Below are 8,258 nucleotides of genomic sequence, written 5' to 3'. Positions count from 1 at the left end.
TTCCTGTTATAGTCAATGTTTAACACGCGATCGTAGTCCTCGATAAAGATTTCGGAGTGTAAATTCAAATCATTTGGGCTCTACTATGTGTTTTCTATACTGCTCTGGATCTTACCAGATTACCCCCCCTCTCCTCTCTCTCTCTCTCTCTCTCTCTCTCTCTCTCTCTCTCTCTCTCTCTCTCTCTCTGTCTCTCTGTCTCTCTCACTCTCTCTCTCTCTGTCTCTCTCTCTCTCTCTCTCTCTCTCTCTCTCTCTCTCTCTCTCTCTCTCTCTTTTCCTATCTCTTACATTATATATATATATATAATATTAACTCGCATGAACCTCAAATGGCTCGTTTTACTATATCTAATAGAATCATATATTCTCGACGAGTTCTCTATAAATTAGATAATTGTTTGGGATGATGAGCGTATTCAATGTGATATATTGAAAGAGAAATTGTGAATCTCTAATATACCCCATAAGCATAGAAGGTATAAAGGTTTTATCATGTTATAAACTTTTAAATTGCTCAACTTATAGGTTGTTTTAGGCTATTTTCATTTCATTCAGCCTATAGAGAACATAGTTTTGTGAGTGTAGATAATATGCAGTCATAACTAATTGATACTCGAGATTTACACGGGGAAAATTAAAGAAAGCGTGTGTGTGCAACCGGAGAAAAAATGGCTTTTACCATAGTGGTGAGAATACTCGATAAGAGCTGCACTAAGAATGATATTTAAGTTGGATAAGTTATGATTATTTTGAAGTGGTTTATATAGTGACTAGGCGTGATTGTGTGGTAAGAAGCTTGCTTCCTAACCACACGGTTCTGGGTTCAGTCCCATTACGTGGCACCTTGGGCAAGTATCTTCTACCATAGCCTGAGGCCGACCAAATCCTTGTGAGTGGATTTAGTAGACGGGAACTGAAAGAAGCCCGTCGTATAAGTGTATGTGTGTCCATCAGCAGTTAACAACCGGTGTTGGTGTGTTTATGCTCCGATAGAATAAGTACCAGGTTTAAAAAAATAAGTACTGCGGTCGATTCATTCGAGTAAAAATTCAATGCGATGCCCCAGTATGGCCGCAGTATAATGACTGAAACAAGTAAAAGCGTGATCTCACGATTTATGCATCTCAATGTGTTTACCTGACCCGCGATATTCGAGAGATTACTGTAGTCATTTAACATATGCGTAGAGATATATACATACATAAAGCATACATACGCACACACGCAAACAAACACGCACTCGACTATATAATTACATACTGATGAGCTAAGTTCATGCAACGAGCTTCCGAAACTTTAATTAGCGTAGGGGCCGATTAAGACTGTTTTTAAATCGTAAGGTACGTAACACCAACTAAATGTATCGAGTGGCCCTTTCTTTAGTTTGTACATTGACTCGTGTACGTGTGTGCGTGCGCGTGTGTGCGTGCGTGTGTGTGTATGTGTGTGTGTGTGTGTGTGTGTGTGTGTGTTTTCCACGCGCGCTCACACATACACACATACTTATTTGCTTACGTCTTAAGAATTCAGAAACTTCGAGGACTATGATTTTTTTTTGATTTTTTTGATTTTTTTTTTTATATATACCGGTGGTACCCGAAGTTTTTAATGTATTATTTACTCGCTATTATCAACACTTTATTAAGGTGGCGATCTGACAGATCGTTGGGATGTCGCACAAAATTCTTCACAGTAAATCTTTTCACCCATTACGTTCCGAGTTCAAATTTCACCAAGGCCGACTCTACCTTTCATATTTTCGAGGTCGATAAAATAAGTACCAGTTGAGTACGGAGGCCGATGTATTCAACTTACTCCTCCCCCCTAGGATTGCTGGTCTTGTGCTAAGACTTGAAACCATTATCTATAGCTTTATCGTATCAGATTCGATTTCCACAGAAGAAAAACGATTTATTTAATGTGTGTGTGTGTGTGAATGTGTATACTTGTGTCTGTGTGTATGTGTATTTGATGTCAGGGATGTTACGTGAAAATATATAAAGGAAATATTTATTGATAAATAGACTCAAAAGTCTAGTGTTTATCATAAGTTGATTGACAGGGACTTCGAAGTAACTCAGGATACGTGCGGCAATTGTATACACTCACACACGTATACACCCATTTACACGTGTTGATGTTATTGATAGTTTTGTTGGTAGTTTATTTTAAATGCTGCTATTTAGACCAAAACCTCGAGGAATATATCTTAGAATTTCGATACTTCATAGAACTGGTTAACAGACAGAACTGCAAAGGATCGTTTGTAAACACGGTCGAGCTGTCAACAGATAACGCTTATTAATAAAGTGAGATGATAAAATGATGAAAGACACATTTTTGAAAATAGAGTGAGAAGAAATAGAAGATAATTAACAACTTGTTATATTTCAAGTTGTGTATATTTCATCATTATTCAAAAGATCTTTGTTTAAGCTCTGGCGAACTAGATATCCTACGTATATTTGGAACAACTATCCACCACCCTCCCATCCATCCATCCATCCATCCATCCATCCATCAACCCATCCATTCTTCTCTCAGTCCACCTATCCATCGATTCATCTAGCCAGTCAGCCATCCCTCTATTCCTCCGTCCGTCTGTCCATCCATCTATCTATCTATCTATCTATCTATCTATCTATCTATCTATCTATCTATCTATCTATATATATATATATATATATATATATATATATATATATATATATATATATATATATATATATATAGCTATCTATCTATCTAGCTAGCTAGCTAGCTAGCTATCCACCAGCCTATGTGTCCATTCATTTATCCCAGCGTGTTATTCGTCCTTTCTTTCCTTCTGCCAAGCTGGCCATCGTCTCTTCCACCCATTCATCTGTCTGTCCTTTATCACACTGGAGTCAAACTCGAGTGTACTACGTAAGTGCTCCGCCTTTTCATTTACCTGTTTGAAAGTAGGAAAGAGAGAAGAAAAGAAAAAAAGAGACACCGAAAAGAAAAGAAAAAAAAAACAAAGGAAAGAAGTGAAGAAATTAAGAAAGAAAAAGAAGGAAAGAGCTAAGCTGATGTGGAAAAAAATACAGGAACGTGAGGTCCATACCAAACACACTTCTGTTAGAATTAGACAGTTTGACTTTATTAGACAACACTCGGCTATTTATTTTCTATCTGTCTATCCGTCAATCCAGCTGATGATTCTTTTATCCCTCACACTATATACAACGTACACACACACACACAGACAGACACATGTATACATACCCACGCACACACATATAAGCGCATGTATATAAATCTTTAGCATGCTCTCATTATGTGTATCTAACGGTCTACCCATCGATCTATATCTTTATGTACCTGGGTAGTGTTTTGTATTTTGTTATCTTAATGATCTTATCGTATGTTTATCATTAAAGACACGCGAGCACATCCCATACAAGAACACATGCGTGAGCTGTCTACGTGATGGACAGATTGGCTGAAAACAGCAGTCAAAGTACCCTGATATTATACTCTGCAATCATTTTTCTTACCGTTTTTTTTCTTCTTCTTTTCTTTTAAGGACACCTTGTTGCCTCTTGGATATATTATTTCTGTAAATAAAACGAGTTGGCCACGGTTGGAAGACTTTTGAATTATTGGTCTGCGTAATTAGATTTGACACAATACTAAATATTGCAACAGATAAAGAGAAAGAGAGAAAGGAGGGAGAGAGAGAGAGAGAGAGAGAGAGAAGCAAAGTGGGAAAGGGAGAGAGAAGGGGAGAGAGAGACGGAAAGAGGCAGTAATATAGAGGGTGAGGGAGTGGGAGAGTGGAGAGAAAGAACGGGAAGGAAGAAAGTATTCACTTATACAGAGAACTTAATTATACATACATACGTACATACATATATGCATACATACATAAATAATACATACATATATATACATGCACACACACTCACACACACATATATATAAATACATATATATAAACCATTCTAACGGAGCAAAACAAAACAAACATCGATGCAGCGAGACATTCCTCCGTCCGTTCGGCTCTGATATCAACATATGTACAGGTGCTATTTGATATACTTTCATTAACTTATAGATTATAATTGATTGATAAAAAAAAAAAAATAATAATAATAACATTTACATGAAGCTATCGAGATAAAAGTTTCAATATGTAAATATACACGCGTTTCACTATAAATATAACGTAATGAGATATTTATCTTTTTAAAGATACGGGATGAAAGATAGACCGAAAATAAAAGAAAAATAAACAGAGAGGCGCAGGAGTGTCTGTGTGGTAAGTAGTTTGCTTACCAACCACATGGTTCCGGGTTCAGTCCCACTGCGTGGCACCTTTGGCATATGTCTTCTACTATAGCCTCGGGCCGACCAAAGCCTTGTGAGTGGATTTGGTAGACGGAAACTGAAAGAAGCCCGTCGTATATATATGTATATATATATATGTGTGTGTGTGTGTGTGTGTGTGTGTGTGTGTGTCAGTGTCTGTCCCCCCAACATCGCTTGACAAACGATGCTGGTGTGTTTACGTCCCTGTAACTTAGCGGTTCGGGGACGATAGAAGAGACCGTTAGAATAAGTACTAGGCTTACAACGAATAAGTCCTGGGGTCGATTTGCTTGACTAAAGGCGGTGCTCCAGCATGGCCGCAGTCAAATGACAGAAACAAGTAAAAGAGTAAAAGAGTAATGAGTAAAGAGAGAGAGAGAGAGAGAGAGAGAAAAGGAAAATAAATAAGAAAGTCTGAAATGAAAGAGAAGAGAAGTCATAACATCAACATCAACAACAAAAATACTAACGGTTAACAAGTGATATTGTGAAGGAAAACAGCTCGCCTGCTTGTCTCGCAGCTAACTGTCATCAGTATGAGAAACGTGAAAAACACACGGCGACTGTAACAACGTCAGTAACAACAATAATAACATCAGCAACAATAACACCAAGAATAACAGATCGATAAACGAAATCGATATTGCCAACGAGTTAACAGGGTAACTTCTTGCTTATTACGATCGCTGAAGTTGTTAGAAGTAACAGCCGAAATTTCCCTCAAATCACACCTTACTCGTCTTAATATATAGGAAGGAAATGCATTGGATGATGTTCTCGTCGGTACACGAAAGGGCGTGATGATCACTGATGGAACGGCTTGGGTCGTAGGTCTGATCAATTAGGAGGGCTGACCTGGGTGTCTACTTCGACAAAATAACACTAATAATAACTATAACGATAACAGTAAATAAAATAACTACACAAAAATACAATATAGAGGAAAAGTTACGGATGGATAGAAAAAATGATATTAAAAAAAATAAATGAAAAATAAAAGCTACAAAAATTCCCAAAAGAAAAACAAAATAATGATATTAATAATGTGTGCCCAGAAAACAGACGGAAGTTAAAAAGAAAGAAAAAGAGAAAAAAAACAAAAACAAAAAAAAAGAGGAAAGAAAGAATAGCGTGAGGGTGAGAAAGAGGAGGAATTGCAAGGAAGAGAGAAGGGAAAACTAGTTATATATACAAGTGTTGATAAGTACACGTCTTAATATAACTGCCGTCTTCTTCTTTACGTGTTGTGATGGTCAGATTTATTACAGGTATGTAACTTTACTTTATATGTTTTCTTCCAGGATTTTATTGTTTCCATATCTTTTGTCTATTTTCTGTTTCTCTTCTTCACAGGTGCGTACTTGCATGCATACATGTATATATATATATATATATATATATATATATATATATATATATATATATATATATAAATATGTGTGTGTGTTTGTCTCTCTCTCTCTCTCTCTCTCTCTCTCTCTATATATATATATATATATATATATATATATATATATATGTATACAACCCTGGTACCTAAAAATTAAATACTGGCATACACATGTAATGTATATACACAAACACACAGATTTACAATATATAAATATATTTATAGAGTACATCATTATATTTATTCATGTATATACATACATTCATACATACATACATAACATACATATATATATATATATATATATATATATATATATATATATATATATATATATATATATACATACATACAAACATGCACAAACTCACAAATATATAATATATATATATATATGTATATGAGATGTATTTATATGGAAATATGAAGTCCGGTATTTTTCATACTTTACTGACCGTGTCGACGAAGTTTCACCCCGGTCTTTACTTTCTACATGCAAGAATAGTTATCATGCAGATCCTTCATTGTTTATGTTTTGATGTAGTCTCTCATATGCAAACATACTTATATATTTATACATTCAGAGAAAGTACACACACACACATACACACGTGTATATATATATATATATATATATATGATGTACATTTATACGTATACAAATATCTACATACGTATCGATACACATATATATACGTATGTATGCATACACACACATGAATATTTATATTGTGTGTATATATATATATATCTTTTATGTTTTACTTGTTTCAGTAATTAGACTGCATCCATGATGGAGCAAACCCTATCCATCTGTCTGTCTATCTATCTATCTCGCTCTCTCTCTCTCTCCCTATATATATATATATATATATATATATATATATATATATACACACATATATATCGTTGGTAATACATGTATTATATATATATATATATATATATATATATATATATATAGAGAGAGAGAGAGAGAGAGAGAGATAATGTGTGTGCCTATATACGTATATATAGATAGGCATGTATTTGTGTGTACTCACACACACACACGCAAACACATACACACACACTTATATAATCACTCAAGTTCAAGACATATTGCTTAGAAGATTTTAAAAGTTGAATCGTGTCTTTGATTTATATGATTAAGATTAAAGCGATGGTGATCAAAGAGCATACTGAAAATGTCTGTTCGTCTCAAATCAGCATGACCCGAGATGCTTAGGAATAAAAGTTTTCTTCAAAATCTTTAGTGACGAAATGTCAGCAGAGATTTTGAATTGAAAGTCCATCAGCTGTTAGTTTAATATTTAATAATAGTCGATGATTATATTTCTACACACAGACGCGCGCGCGCGCCCAAACACGTTGACTTGGAATATTTATATATTAATAGATTTTGTCTGTCTGGTCGATCGACCTTTTCAGAAATAGCTCCTAAATCCTCGTCAAATCGTACGTTGTTTTATATATATATATATATATATATATAAAGGAAGGTTATATTTGGATAATGTAGGCTAAGACACACTATGCCTTGGAAATTAATGACGGGTTGGTCAGGAATGGAATGTCTTTGGTTTTCCGTGTACTAAATGAGGGTTGGCCTGTGACTAAACAGGATGAAAAACGTCAACAATATTACGAAGAATGAGTCTAATGACACGTTGTACCTCATGTTTCTATATATTCATATCACTTAGTGATTACGTCTGTTTAATCATATTGATACATATCTGCATCTATCTATCTATCTATCTATCTATCCGTCTCTCTCTCTCTCTCTCTCTCTCTCTCTCTCTCTCTCTCTCTCTCTCTGTGTATATATATATATTCAGTGTGATTATGTTTGTTTATGTGCATCATGTACTATGTGCGCGTTTAATTTTTTGCTGTTTTCTTTGTCTTTGTTTGAGGTAAAAGAGCAATACCCACGAGCTTTTTAAGAACTTCCGTCGCTATGTATAAGAAATTTTGTATGTTTGTGTGTATCTGAGTCTGTGTACGTGCGTGTGTATGTGCTACTGAGCCTATGCGTTTGTTAGTCAATTTGTGTGTGTGTGTGTGAGTGTGTGTATAACTGCGTGTCACAAAGGTCAAATTTATTTCGTTATGTTAACAGAATCCTAACGCAGTGAAGTGTTGTTGTTCTATGCAAGAACATACTCACCTCCTGGTATTGAATACCATGTGTTGGACGTGAGAGTTAACGTGGACTTAATATTGGTTTCAAATTTTGGCGGAAGGCCAGCAATTTTGCGGGAGGGAGTAAGTCGATTACATGGACCCTAGTGTTCAACTGGTACGAATTTTATCGATCCCGAAGGGAAAAGTCGGCGTTGGTGGCATTTGAACTCAGAATGTAAAGTCAGAACAAACGCCGTTCAGTATTTTTCCCCGGCGTACTAACGATTCTGCCTGCTCACCGCCTATAACGGTTTTCTACGATAGACGAAAAACCTGAAATTTTCAGAGTGGGCTAGTCGTCTATATCGACTCCAGTGCTGGACAAGTACTTTATTTTATCG

At 35.5% G+C, this 8,258-nt stretch overlaps 1 protein-coding gene across 10 annotated transcripts in view; it reads left to right on the top strand.

Moving 5' to 3' along the window:
- The first annotated feature begins 2,864 nt into the window (after nucleotides 1-2,864).
- Nucleotides 2,865-8,258, top strand: part of LOC106876180 (potassium channel subfamily K member 18) — a 330,864-nt gene continuing 325,470 nt past the window's right edge. For all 10 annotated transcript variants that reach the window (XM_052965904.2, XM_014924619.3, XM_089349788.1 and 7 more), the window contains exon 1: nucleotides 2,865-5,605. The gene's annotated coding sequence lies outside the window, so the exon portion shown is untranslated. The remainder of the gene's footprint in view (nucleotides 5,606-8,258) is intronic.

Source organism: Octopus bimaculoides, chromosome 1 (genome assembly GCF_046866305.1).
Source record: "Octopus bimaculoides isolate indiv1 chromosome 1, ASM4686630v1, whole genome shotgun sequence".
Lineage (NCBI taxonomy): Eukaryota > Metazoa > Mollusca > Cephalopoda > Octopoda > Octopodidae > Octopus > Octopus bimaculoides.
This window is presented reverse-complemented; position numbering and strand designations above follow the sequence as displayed.